The sequence below is a fragment of the Dermacentor albipictus genome, unplaced genomic scaffold (assembly GCF_038994185.2).
Source record: "Dermacentor albipictus isolate Rhodes 1998 colony unplaced genomic scaffold, USDA_Dalb.pri_finalv2 scaffold_21, whole genome shotgun sequence".
In the NCBI taxonomy this organism is placed as follows: Eukaryota; Metazoa; Arthropoda; class Arachnida; order Ixodida; family Ixodidae; genus Dermacentor; species Dermacentor albipictus.
The window spans coordinates 2,504,631-2,519,423 of record NW_027225575.1 but is presented as its reverse complement, the minus strand read 5'-3'; the positions used below and the strand labels follow the sequence as shown (position 1 = coordinate 2,519,423).

The following is a 14,793-nucleotide window of genomic DNA, read 5'->3' as shown; positions in this document are numbered from 1 at the left end:
CAGTCCGTCTATCCCCTAGCTTTCTCAACGTGGCTTCATAATAGGGACGCTCAATGTGCGCGTGTGTGTGTGTGAAAACTTTTATTGTACTGAGGTCCGGAGGCTCGAGTTCTCAAGCCAAGGCGGGCCGCTCCCACGTTGGCACTGTCAGGCCAAGCCTTTCAGCGACATCATGGGCCCTCTGGACTGCCCTTAGTTGGTCCTGAAACAATGGGCTTTGAATCCTTTTCTCCCACTGTGTCCATTCTTCAACGAGGTTGGGGAGAGTCGCGGGACACCCTGCCAGCATATGTCTGATTCCAATGATGCCATTACAATCATTGCATTCCATCTTAATCTCCCTCTCTGGATATATTTTATTAATGGTGTACGGTGTGGGATATGTACCCGTTTGCAATAAGCGCAGTGAGACTGCCTGAGCCCTGTTCAGTTTTGAATGTGGCAATGGGAATTGTCTGCGTCCTAAATAGTATAGTTTGGTAACATCATTGTATGTTAATAAATGATCTCTGGATTCCCTCGCTTGATGGTGAACGGCTCGGTTGTGACTGTCACGGTTAGCAAGTCCTCGTGCCAAGTCATGAGCAATCTCATTGAGGTTTACCCGAGTCTCGTGCACTTTCCCCATATGCGCAGGAAACCATCGGATTTCAATTGTCATAATCACAATGTTTTCAAAAAGTTTAGCTGCAACTCCAGCTACGTAGCCTTTATCAAAACACTTTACAGTGGTTTTCGAATCACTGTAAATGAAGGCCCACTTATTACTCCTGATGGCTAGAGCAATTGCCGCTTGTTCCGCCACCGTGGGACGCTCAATGTGCGCGGTCTGTCGACGAGAAAGCGGCAGGCTCAAATTAAAAGGCTGTTAATTGACCATAACATTGATATTCTAGCAGTTCAAGAAACAAACATTGAAAGTGAGGAACAGACGGATAGAATGGTTGAAATGTTTAAATCAAATTACAACGTTTGTGTTAGTCATGCTAATGGGAAGTTCGGTGGATGTGTTATTTTTCTGCGTAACACTGTCGGTATTATTGAGGAGACTGTAGTAGCGCTCGATAACGGCCGATTAGTTATGTGTGACCTATCTGGCAATGAAGTGCAATGAACAAAGCAAACGAGCGAAAAGTGTATTTTGAATATGCAGCCACCTTCATAAGTTTTGATAGGATAATTCATTTATTAGGTGATTTTAATTGTGTATATTTGCCCGAGGACATCTTTAAAGATGTGTTCATAAATAACAAGAGTGCAGAAATGCTAAGATCCACCGTTCAAGAGTATGACCTTGTTGATGTGGCTGATGTACTATATAAAAACACACTATATTCACTCATTTTCAAGGCCGGAGTCACACAAGGCTCGATAGGGCGTATGTGTCCGTGGAACTGGTAGCGACTTGTAATCAATATACTGTTAAGCATGTCAGCTTCAGTGACCGCAGTTTAGTCATGTTCACAATTTATTCAAAAGTGAAGGAGTACCGTTTTAATTGGCAGTGGTAGAAACTGAATGAAAAGTTGATACAGGACGAAGGATTCGTGGATGAAATAACGGAAAAAATTAAAGAATTGCGCGCGAGAGAACCTACAAAATGGTTCTATGCTTGGGATCGATTCAAAAGTGAGGTGATCAATATAGCAATTCAAAGGGCATGTGTATTAAGCCGTCAGGCTAAACAGGGCGAAAAAGAACTAAATATTACGCTGAAGTATCTTGTAGATGTTGAAAGCGCAGTTCCTGGGCATTTTACAACTTAAATCAAAGAAACGAAAGAGCAGCTGGAAGCAATTCAGACTGCAAGTTACGAGGTAGCGGTGATAAGATCACGCGCCGAGTGCATCTGGTTAGATGAAACCCAGACGAAACGGGCACTCGGAGAAGAAAAGAGATATGCGACAAAGAAACAAATTAAACAAATTTGCTATCACGGCGTTCGTTCACATTGATCAAGAAACCATTCAAAGCGCTTTTGAAGAAAGGTATTCTAATTTGTTTAACAGTAAAGTAGAAATAAATGAGTTCCAGACACAGCTTTTGCCACTCGTGCCTGCACTGCAGGACGAAGTAAAGACGGGACTCGAGAGACCTATAAGTGTTCAAGAGTTAGAAGGAGCAATTGATGAGCTTAGTACAGCAAAGGCTACGGGGCCCGACGGCCTATAGGGTCTAGCTTCTACAAGTCTTTGAAGCGTCAAATGGCGGAAATACTCTTCAACATCATAACTGAAGCGTACGAAGGTAAAAGACTGCCTCCATTCTTCAGGTCCAGCCATATGGTCCTGATACGAGAGACTGATGAACCAGCCATGTTGCATTCGGTGGGTGGATACCGACCAATTAGTCGCACGAATGTAGACTATAAAGTGTACATGAAGGTACTGGCCAAGAGGCTTCAGTCAGTTATTACATCTGTTGTTGGCCCGAAGCAGACATGTGGGGTCAAGTGAAGAACGATATTAACCAACATCCACACAGCGAGAAGCGCTCTCGAGTGCTCTGACATAACCCTCGGACAGGTGGCAATGGTACAGTTATACCTCGAGGAAGCCTTCGATAAGGTTGCCCACAGCATATTTTTCGCTGTGTTCGAACACATCAACACCGGAAAAGTTATTCAAGAAGGAGTACGAATGGCATACGCAGACTGCAGTGTAAGGCTCATAATTAACAAGCTGAGTGCTAGTATACCGGTTCGGTCGAGTATGCGTCCGGGATGCCCGGCCTCGCCCTTGCTTTTCGCCATATTTCTAGGGTCATTCTGTTTAAAGGTGTTGCACAACGAGAAGGTCAATGCATTTCGATTTCATATGCACGAATTTAAAATCCTGTCATGTGCTGATGACAGAGCGATCTTTTGTGGCGACCAAGACAGCATTGTTCAGGCACTGAAAGATGCAAAAATGTTCTGTAAGCTTACTAGCAGTGCCATAAGCTGGCAGAAAAGCACCCGTTTTTGGCACGGAGAATGGGAAAGTACGCCAGCCTATGTGGAAAACATAAAATTCTTTGCGAGGCCGTCTGGTTATCTCGGAGTCCCATTGGAACACTACCGCGATGTAAATACGCATTGGGTAGGTGAAATAGAAAGAGTAAAAGCACAGACAGGGAAGTGGGGTGGACACAACCTGTCTATGTTCGGACGCGCAACAGGGTATAATTTGTTTCTGGTATCAAAGGTGTTCTACTTACTGCAAGTTCAATGTATGTCCAGCGTATGCGTGCAGAAGTTGCACCGAATTTTTGGTGTTTATGTATGGGGATCGTCATGGGAGCGCACAACTCGTTTAAGTTTGTTCCATCCATTGCACAAAGGGGGTATGAGCCTATCTGATTTATTTCTGAAGCAGGTAGTTTCAAGGTTTGCTTTTCTACGAGATCAAAGAGATGGTTTTTTGCGGTCCGTAATTCAATGGCGATTGTGTGATGCGTTGGCTGATTACACTGTGACGTCGCATGCTGGACCTAAGGAAGCGATTAAAGGTTTCTGGTCAGAGGTGGTGAACGCTTATCGCCTCCTCAGTGCGCATTCTCCCGCAGATTACTTGCATACTGCACAACGAAAACAATTGTATAAAGACTTACTAGATATTATGTGCCCAGTGCCTATGCACCGAGCTCTGTATCACTTCGGCCGCGAAAAGGACGTATTGAACCGGGTTAAAAAGATGCCTGTGAAGGCGACCATGAAACCATTTTTCTTCTGTTAGCACACTGGTATGCTCCCTGTCAAGTCGTGGCTCCAAGAGAAAGGATTCTTCCTTCCCTGGGGCGTTAACTGCAACATTTTCCAAAAGCCTGAAAAAATAGAGTACATGTTCCTAGACTGCAGGGATCCAGTATTTCTGTGGGACATTATCCAGTGAACAATTAAGAAGGATTTTCTGTTAACCACTTTTGGTATTAAGTTCTTGCTGCTAACTGATGTAGAGGGCGTGCCGTGTGATATGGTGATGCTCCTCTGTATGCAAAGCGTGTGGAAGACTAGGATGGCTGCAAGAAATGAGGAGGCAAATCCTAGACCAGCCAGAGATTATTTCATTGAAAATATTATTGATGCGTGCGAAGTGTTAAAAACCCAAACAGAGCCAACACACTGGGTGCCTACCCTTGATCAGCTAGCGACGATCAGGCAATTTTAACCAACCTTCACATTTGAATGTTCAGTGGTTTCTTCTTTTTTACATCACAGCTTGTGTTGAATTCAGAGATTGAAGTTGTGCTTTGTATATTTGTATATGTACAGTTCTCAAAACAGGAAATAAAGAAAAAAAGCAGTCGTGGCCGAGTGGTTAAGACGATAGACTAGAAATCTATTGGGATCTCCCCGCACAGGTTCGAATCCTGTCGACTGCGTGCATACCTTTTTGCAAGCCTGTGTGGCTTCGTGCGCATTTTTGCAGAGGAAGCAACTGTAGAGTAATTAGTTTCCACGCTTTCCACGTCTCTTCGCGTAGAATTGAAGGGCGGGCGCATGGCCTACCTCAACAAACCTAAGAAGCACACGAGCGTCTTGCAATTGAATTTATACCGAATAATGGCCTTTTAGAGCACCTCGTTGCAAGTTTCAGTCGTGGCCGACCGGTTAAGGCGATAGACTAGAAATCTATTGGGGTCTCCCCGCACAGGTTCGAATCCTGTCGGCTGCGTGCATACCTTTTTTGCAAGCCTGTGTGGCTTCGTGCGCATTTTTGCAGAGGAAACAGCTGTAGAATAATTAGTTTCCACGCTTTCCACGTCTCTTCGCGTAAAATTGAAGAGCGGGCACATGGCCGACCTCAACAAACCTAAGCAACAGACGAGCGTCTTGCAACTGAATTTATACCGAATAATGGCCTTTTAGAGCACCTCGTTGCAAGTTGCAGTCGTGGCCGAGCGGTTAAGGCGATAGACTAGAAATCTATTGGGGTCTCCCCGCACAGGTTCGAATCCTGTCGACTGCGTGCATACCTTTTTTGCAAGCCTGTGTGGCTTCGTGCGCATTTTTGCAGAGGAAGCAACTGTAGAATAATTAGTTTCCACGCTTTCCACCTCTCTTCGCGTAAAATTGAAGCGCGGGCACATGCCCGACCTCAACGAACCTAAGAAACAGACGAGTGTCTTGCAACTGAATTTATACCGAATAATGGCCTTTTAGAGCACCTCGTTGCAAGTTCCAGTACCCGGAAGACCGCTGCTTTGCTTGCGGTGTCAGCGAACAGGGGACGTTCGCCGAAATTGCCGCGTTCAACGTTGTAAGCTTTCTCGGTGGTTCGGATATGATGATAGCCAGTGCGCTAAATCTTACGCAAGCGTAGCAAGCCAGAGGAGTCGGGAGGACCTCACAGAGGACAATATGGACGAGGCGGACGCGGTGGAGGCTGCGGGAATCAAGGACAGCAAACCTACGCCGGCAGCTGCTGAAGCTTCCGAGAAGAGAATTGTGAAATGTTTTGAAAGCGACAAGGGTGAAGTGGCATCCGTTTGACAGGAAACAGCTACGCCAGCGTGCGCCGTCAAAGACGTCGGTGGTCAAAGACGTCGCGAACAGCTCGTCTGCGAAGCGGCCACACGCGCAAGTTTCCGAAGGTTACCAAGGTGGCAGCGGGAAGGCACCGGAGCCACCCAGAAAAGAAAGTTCATACCGCCGTCCATCTTTCAAACCAAAGCCTCACCTTCCGCCAGATCCCAGTCCGACGTTAACGAAGGCACCCCCGTAATAACGAGGGCGTTGCCTAGCAATGTTTTATGGGAGGTAAGGGACGAGCTCCAGAGCACGTTTGTATAGTTTGGCCGCTTTTGCCTAGGAAAGGACTTTCGAGCGTTCTGAGAAACAACAATATGTATGGGTTTAACTGAACTATTGTTCTGGTTTTTTCTTTTCAAAAAAAAACACATACAAAAAAGAAATGGCTTGAAAATCTAGAATACCGCTACGCACTGGTACGCTCAATGTACGAGGCCTGGGCGCCAAAAGGCGGCAGTACCAGGTCTGCCGGTTATTGCAAGACAATGATTTAGACATAGTCGCTCTACAGGAAACAAAAATTGAAAGTGAAGAGCGAACCGACCGAATGATTGAAACTTTTAGAGCGCGCTGCAGTGCGTGCGTTTCCCATGCTGTCGGCCATTCCGGTGGGTGTGTTTTGTGCTTGCGGAAATCTTTAAAAATTGTTGCGCAATATGTATTTGTTTGTTTTGTTTGTAATGAAAGGCGAATGATCACGTGTGCCTGTTCACTCTGGGATTCTGAATGGCGGGTAGTTTGCACATACGACCCAACTAATGAATGAAAACGCTATGACTTTTTTTGGAAAACTTGATGTCTATTTGCAATCTGAGCGCTATATCATCCTTCTGGGAGACTTCAATTGTCTTTGGTTTTCTGAAGACCGGAATAAAAACTCGCTTGCACGTGAACAACGGGCAGTTTACTTGCTGGCAGCAACCCGAGAGCGTGAATTAGAAGATGTTGATGCGGTGTTTTGCAGTGGAAAGAAGACTGTGTTTACGCATTTCCAACGGGGCAGTCACGCGAGATTAGATCGAGCTGGTTCCATTGTGTAGAAGCTATGACGTGAGGCACGTATCCTTCAGCGATCATAGTCTTGTAATGTACTCGCTCGGCAGAATAATAGGAAACCGGCCTTTCAATTGGCAATTATGGAAATTCAATGTCAAGCTTCTGGACGACGCAACCTTTATCGCGTTTGTAAAAGAACGTATACGAGAGATGCTTGCTTGCGAAAACCTGGTATTTATAGCTACGTGACCCGCCGTGGTTGCTCAGTGGCTATGGTGTTAGGCTACTGAGCACGAGGTCGCGGGATCGAATCCCGGCCACGGCAGCCGCATTTCGATCGGGGCGAAATGCGAAAACACCGGTGTACTTAGGTTTAGGTGCACATTAAAGAATCCCAGGTGGTCGAAATTTCCCGAGTCCTCCACTACGGCGTGCCTCATAATCAAAGTGATTTGGGCGCCTAAAACCCCATAATGTATCTAAAAATACCAACCATTGAAAGAGTCTCTGTATTACGCTACAATTAAAAAAGAAAAGAAAATGAATTGCGAAGTAAGCTTAAAATATTGTTGTCAATAAAAGGCACTCCGCCAGGAGAGTTGTCAACAGCGATAAGGAACGTTAAAAATGAGCTTGAAATCGTTGATCTCAAGAGATACAGGGGGTCAGTGATACGTGCGCGCTCAGAGCGTTTGTGGCTCGGGGAAACGCCCACAAGACGCGCTTTGAGCGAAGAGAAAAGATACGCATCGCAAAATGAAATAAAATAAATCGATATAAAATAAATTATGGGGTTTTATGTGCCAAAACCACTTTCTCATTATGAGGCACGCCGTAGTGGAGAGCTCCGGAAATTTCTACCACCTGGGGTTCTTTGACGTGCGCCTACATCTAAGTACACGGGTGTTTTCGCATTTCGCCCCCATCGAAATGCGGCCGCCGTGGCCGGGATTCGATCCCGCGACCTCGTGCTGAGCAGCCCAACACCATAGCCACTGAGCAACCACAGCGGGTAAAAAAAAAGAGGAAATCGAATATGGCAACTTTAGTAGCGGTAATAATACAATACACCTGCCTTCTTCGAATACTGCAGATATCTGTTAAGCTGCAATGGACCGGTGTAAGCTGGCTTCGATAGGGAATACTTGCCTTTATTGCCGAGACTTGATGACGACGTCAAGACCTATTGAGGAACCGATTACGTTGAATGACACTGAAACCGCAATCGATGAATCGAGGCGCGGATTTCTATAAGGCATTTAATTATGAACTAGCAGCCATCTTACACCGTGTTCTGGCCGAGGCTTATGAAGTAAAATCCATGCCACCTTCTTTCAGAAAAATCCACACCGTGCTAATCCCAAAATGCGATGACCCTGTAAAGCTGCTCTCAGTAAGGTGGTATCGCCCCATACCTTTGTCTATTGTAGGGTATAAAATATTCATGAAGGTGTTAGCAAGAAGGTTGCCGTGAGTGATGAAATCAATAGTAGGACCACACCACACTTGTGGCATAAGAAAGCGGTCGATACTTTATAACATGTGGCAAGAAGTATTCTTGAGTGTTGCGATGCCTGGGAGGGATGAGTTGCTATGATGCAACCAGGCGTGGAAAAGTCATTCGACAATGTTGTGCACAGTGTGCTTTTTTCTATTCTAGAGCACATGAATGCTGGAAACATTATATTAGAAGGTTTAAACCTGTCTTACGAAGGGTGTAGCCCGAACTTATTGGTAAATAAAGAACTATCTTGTAACATTAATTTATGTAGAATCAAAACAAAGATGCCTGGCTTCGTCACTTCTCTTCGCAGTTTACTTACAGCCTTTTTGCTTAAAAGGTATACACAATGAGAAAATACGGGGTTTCCGTTTAATGGCGAGTGAAGTCATAACTCTCTCGTATGCAGATGATGTCGCCGTCTTTTCTGGGGATAAATAAAGTGTTCGTGAAACTGCTAAATAAGATCGAACGTATTCCAGAATGTCTGGACGCGCTGTTAACTGGGGGAAGTACGCCGCTTTTTGGCATGGCAGCTGGGATGAGAAGCTCAATGTCTGAAAATTTACACTGGACAGTCTCTCCTACAAAATATTTTGGAGCGTCGTTAAACTCGAATTATGAGCTTCCAGAATATTAGAGAGAAGAGGCCGAAGGAATGCGCCAGAAAACTACCAATTGGGGCGGAAAAAATTTATCCATATTGACCAGGTTCACGATTTGCAATACGTACCTTGTGACACGTTTTTTAATTGAATTATGGGGTTTTACATGCCAAAACCACTTTTTGATTATGAGGCACGTCTGAGTGTAGGACTCCGGAAATTTCGACGGCCAGGGATTCCTTAAGATGCACCTAAATCTAAGTACACATGTGTTTTCGCCCACACCGAAACGCGGCTGCCGCACGTGGCCGGGATTCGATCCCGCGACCTCGTGCTCAGCAGCCCAACACCATAGCCACTGAGCAACCACGGCGGCTTGTGGCGCGTTTTTGGTATGTGTTGCAGGTGCTCGCTATGACAGTAGCTAGTGCCTAGAAATTTCACAGAATCTTGCAGCATTTGTATGGAATTCAACATGGGAGCGCACGAGTCGTCCAAACTTGTTTCATTCACTGAAAGCCGGAGGGCTTGGCTTTGCTCATTTTTTTCTGAGGCAGATTGTCTCAAGGTTTATTTTCTTGCGGGACCAACATGACCCCTTTTTCCAGCATTTCGAGCACTGCTTCAATTGAGACAGCAGATTGCTGTTCCTGACTTTATTGTGTCATCGTGTGGCGTTACCGGAAGCGGTTTGTGCGGGTATCGACGCGAAGTAAGCGCTTTCAAGGTTCTTAAAGTGTGTTTCTCGTTTGATTATCTCACTATAATATCAAAGAAAGGATCGTACAACGATCTACGTGATGTAATGCTTCCAGTACCTTTATATCGAGACATTCTTTCTGTTGGTCCGGGTAAGGACGTTTTAAAAGAGTTAAAAGAATGCCGGTTCGGTCGTCTGTTAAAGCTTTCCTTTTTCAACTTGATAGTGGCACGCTCGCAGTCAAACCCTGGCTGCAGAAAAAGCGCTTTTTTGTTCCCTGGTCAGTTGACTGCAGTTTATGCCGCAAGCCAGAAACAGTAACACATATATAACACTGTTTAGATTCAAAATTTCATTGGGACGTCCACCAGAGAACGCTGAAAAAAGATTTGCCCCTCACACCATAAGGAATTCATTTTCTTGCAGTAAACAATGATGGAGGTGTGCCCTATGACAGGTTCATGGTATTAAGCATGCATAGCATTTGGAAAGCAAGAATGGCTGTCAGACATGCAGAACCTATTGTAAGATCGGTAAGAGAAAACTTCATTGAAAGCATTTCCTATATCTGAGATAACAACCACTCCCAGGACGAACAGCCAATATGGTATCCTGCACTTAATAACCTAGTGTCATTAAAGCGTTTTTAGCAATGTCGCGTCAACAAGTTCATGTTTGGTGATTTTAACATTTTTATGTTGGTTTCTCTGTTGTGTTTTCTTACCTTGGAAATAAAAGAAAGCCGTCGTGGCCGAGAGTTGACTTCCGGCCACCGTAGTGTACGGACGTGGCTGATATGAGCTCCGTCGGAGCGGATGTTGCGGCCCACCACAGCCGCGGTTCCAGGAATGAAGTGTCGCAGGATTATGCAATCATTTTGCCCCCACTGCCAACTGGGTACGTTGTTCAAAATACCGTTTTTCTACATGCTGATGTAAAAGGTAGACCATATAGCGCAGAAGATTTTCGTGAGCCACTGTTTCAACGTGTTCCGCCCACCGAGCTTCTTGCGCTCGGCACCTATCAAATGAATCATGTGTGGGCTGTTACCTGCAAGACTGCTGAAGGCGCGAAGAAGTTTTTGGCCGAACCGGAATTGACGGTCAAGGGCCGGAGATGTACCGTAATTAATCCAAGTCACCGCGACGTCCATCTGAAGCTTCACTGGCTGCTCTACCATGTACGCGAAGAAGACGTGCGAAACGACCTGAAACCCTACGGAACAATCTTGGAAATAGGACTGGATAAATGGCGCCTTGATGGCTACAGCCAACAGAACACCATGACACGCACTGTCGTGGTGCGACTGAAGGCTGACGTTACGTTGGACGATATACCACATGAGCTGCGCGTCGGAGGTGAGCTAGCCTTGTCGTAGCGTCCGTAAGAGCGCCAAGGTGCTTGCGCTGCCAACAAATTGGTCACATAAGAAAGGACTGCCGCGTGCCGCGGTGCAACGTCTGCAAACGCATTGGGCACGCCGTCGAAAACAGCTCGAGGACGTATGCGGCAGCTGCATTGACCACGTTGAGCACGGAGAAATCCGAGCTCTCCATAGACGAAGCGGAAGCAGAAGAATGTGTGGATTCTGCGACAACATGAGGAGTACAAGAGACAAGCACCAGAGGGAGTAAACAAACTGACAATACTACAGCGGAAGATCTGACAGCCACTGCACAGGTAGCAATTGCAGTAGATGCAAAAGCCAAGATACAGCGCTCCGAATTCATCGAGGGTGGTGCCAACAAAAGAAGTGGGAATAAAGGGACAGCGGAAGTTCACCACAAGAGTGCCGAAATGGACGCCATGAATTGCCGTGAACCAGAAGACAACAGTGCGCTGGGAAAGAGACCACAAGACGAGGCCGGTGCAGAGACGAAGGACACCAGCAGCAGTGAACCGCCGACGAAAGCATTCACTAATCGCCGGCTGCGGCCCACCCCAAAGCCAAACGTTTTGGAGGGGGAGAAGAGGGCGGCTAAGCCACCCACTTGACAAGACGACTAACACACTAAGGGTGTACCAGAATATCGAAGCACAGACTGTTTGGTGAGCGCATCCCTTTTTAAGATAACAATGGCTGTTAGACTTGAAAGAGCAGTTCGTTTCGCCACTCTAAATGTGCGCGGGCTATCGTCGAAGACGCCAATAGCAGTTAAGTAGGCTGTTTAGAGAGCATGATTTAGACGTGATTGCCGTGCAAAAAACAAAAGAACAGAGGGAGGACAAAACTTATCGAATGGTTGCGCCTTTCCGCACAACGTATAATGTTTGTGCGTCGCATTCCAATGGCTTATCGGGAGAGTGTGGAATTTTTATAAAAAGATCGATGGGCGCTGTTGAGACAAGCATAAGAAGCAGTGAGAGTGGACGTTTCGTGGTATCAGATTTTTTGTTACTGAATTTTGAATGGCGCGTGATTTGCTTGTATGCCCCAAATCGTGAGAACGAAAGAAAGGCATTCTTTGAATCTCTTCAAAGAATGCCTTTCTTGATTTTCTTGATTGTAGTAGATATATGATATTGATTGGTGACTTCAAATGTGTGTGCACGATTGAGGACCGCTCAAAACGTGTAAACTTGCTCGTTCAGAGCGCACTGTTTTTGAGGGAATTGATTGCAGAGAATGGACTAGAAGATGTGGCCCTCTGTATGTCTAATGGCCAGGTTCAGTTCACGCATTTTCAAGGCCAAAGTCGCGCGCGTTTGGATAGAGCCTACATCCCACTTGACCTTGTGATGTCTTGTGACGAATACGTTGTTATACCAGTGTCTTTTAGCGATGACTGTTTGGTGAAATTCACGCTTGGGACAAAGAAAAAAAATGCCTAAGTTCAACTGGCACCTCTGGAAATTATATAATAGCATCATGAAAGATGAATTTTTTTTTCTAGAAAAGTAAGTGAAGCATTACCGATGCTGTATCAAGTTGGAAAATACGACTGGGAAACGAGGTGGGAAGTTTTTAAACAAGATGTTAAAATTGAGTGCTATAGAACGTACGACTAACCTTAATTTTGAGAAGAAACAAGACGAGAAGAAATCGCAGTCGCAACTGCAAGCGCTATTAAAGGAAGAGAGTGTGAAACTGGGCTCTTTCACTGAAGAAATCAAAAATACCAAAAACAAGCTGGAGCTTTTGGATAAACAAAAGTGCAGCAGTGCTATTATTAAGTCAAGAACAGAAAAGCTTTGTATGGGCGAAACACCGACAAAGCGGCCACTAAGTGATGAAAAGCAATATGCACAAAGAAAAGAAGTTAAGGATACAATGTATAATGGCAGATTTTTTTTAATTAATGGGTTTTACGTGCCAAAACCACTTTCTGATTATGAGGCACGCCGTAGTGGAGGACTCCGGAAATTTTGACCACCGGGGCTTCTCTAACGTGCACCTAAATCTAAGTACACGGGTGTTTTTGCATTTCGCCCCCATCGAAATGCGGCCGCCGTAACCGGGATTCGATCCCGCGACCTCGTGCTAATGGAAGATTGACGAAAGAAAAAAGTAAGATAATGAACGCGTTTGTTGAACCCTATCGCGACTTGCTTGGAAAACGTATTCCGATGGCGAGTGGATTAGGTGAAGATTGCCTTTCTTTTTTAGTGCCCAAGTTTGACGACGAAACTAAAAAAAAGTTTGGAGGCTCCTATTAGTATACAGGAGATTAAAAAAGCTATTCATGACTTAAGCACTGGAAAGACACCTGGCCCAGATGGAATCGGAACAGAATTCTATGAAATGATTAAAGAAGAGATAGCCAGCGCGCTGTTCGAAGTTATTAAAGAGGGGCATGAAAAGAAGAAGCTACCACGGTCTTTCACTAAAGCGCACACTGTTTTAAACCCCAAAAAGGATGGTGACATCTAACTTCAGTTTGTGACGTCCTATCACCCCATTAGCCTCTTGAATACGGATTACAAAATTTTCATGAAGGTTTCAATACATTGTACAACCGCACCAGACATATGGCATAAGACGTCGTAGCATTACGACAAATATACACGTAGTAAGAAGTGTCTTAGAGATTAGCGATGACTTTGGAGACGGAATAGCAATGATGCAATTAGACTTACAAAAAGCTTTTGACCGTGTCTCCCATGAAGTGTTGTTCAACCTGTTAGAACGTGTGCAAGTTGGAACTGTGTTTCTTGATGGATTGAAGATGGCGTACTCGCAGTGTGTAACACACCTGGTAGTTAATAGGAACCTCAGTGAAGAAATTGACATAGTCAGTTCTATCAGACAAGCATGCCCGGCCTCAGCCTTACTTTTAGCCATATACCCAGAACCTTTTTGTTTATCAATTATCCAAAATTCAAACGTGCACGGAATTAGATTAAAGTACTGAAGTAAAGATTCTTGCATATCCTGACGATGTGGCCGTACTCTGTCAAGATAGGCAGAGCATATATGAAGTTGTTCATACACCCAAACAATTTTGTTCCATGACAGGTAGCATGATTAATTGGGACAAAGCAACTGCGTTTTCGTATGCTCATTGGAATATGAAGCCTGATGTATGCGTAAATGTAAGATTGGAAACCCGCCCACTGAAGTACCTAGGCGTGCCACTCGAGGTTTATTGTGACAACGAGCACTGGAAGGACGAAGCAGAAACAATCAGGCAAAAAACAAACGCCTGGGGTGGGCGGGAGCTCTCTATTTTTGCACGGGCGTCTGTATACAACCTGTTTTTAATAGCCATATTATGGTATGTGTTCCAAGTGCTTTGTATGTCGCGGGTGAATGTGCATAAATTTCACAGGAATTTCGCCGTGTTTGTGTGGAGATCGACCTGGGAACAAACAAGTCGCTCAAATTTATTCTTACCGGTCCGAAACGGTGGATTGGGTTTGTGTCACTTATTTATTAGACAAGTTGAGTCTGGTTTTATTTTTCTCCGCGACCAAAGAAATGGCTTTTTGCAAACTGTAATAAAATTAAGGCTGTGTTGACACGCTGCAGAATTTGTTGTGTCATCGAAGAACAATATGTACCATTATGTGACTGGATTCTTGGGTGAAGTAGTGCATTCTTTTCAATTTCTCAAAGTGCGCTTTTCACTAAAGTATTTGTCCTCTATGAAACAGAAAACACTTTACAAAGACCTTGTCGATTGTTTGTTGCCAACACCGCGGTAAAGATCTTTATTCATTGTCGGACCCGGACAGGACGTGGTAAGAAGGGTGAAAAAGAAGAACGTAAAACCGGGAACAAAAACTTTCTTCTTTAAACTTCATTCTGGGACGCTCCCCGTAAAGCAATAGTTAGCTGATAAGGGACTCTAAGTTCCATGGACGACAAACTGTCTAAGTTGTAAGACGCCCGAAACGGTAGAACACGTATTTCTTTACTGCTGGGACGCCGTTTTCCATTGGGACATTCTGCAGCGCACATTGAAGAAAGACCTACCCATCACGAGTTATGGCATTCGTTTTTCGAGTGTGCACAATGAAGACGGCGTCCCGTACGACA

General features: G+C 45.1%; 3 non-coding genes across 3 annotated transcripts; all 3 read left to right on the top strand.

Moving 5' to 3' along the window:
- Positions 1-4,280: 4,280 nt before the first annotated feature.
- On the top strand, positions 4,281-4,362 carry TRNAS-AGA (transfer RNA serine (anticodon AGA)). Its single transcript has one exon. It is a non-coding gene; the product is annotated as a tRNA-Ser (tRNA).
- Positions 4,363-4,573: 211 nt separating this feature from the next.
- Positions 4,574-4,655, top strand: TRNAS-AGA (transfer RNA serine (anticodon AGA)). Its single transcript has one exon. It is a non-coding gene; the product is annotated as a tRNA-Ser (tRNA).
- A 212-nt stretch (positions 4,656-4,867) lies between these two features.
- Positions 4,868-4,949, top strand: TRNAS-AGA (transfer RNA serine (anticodon AGA)). The gene has a single exon. It is a non-coding gene; the product is annotated as a tRNA-Ser (tRNA).
- The last annotated feature ends 9,844 nt before the right edge of the window (positions 4,950-14,793 follow it).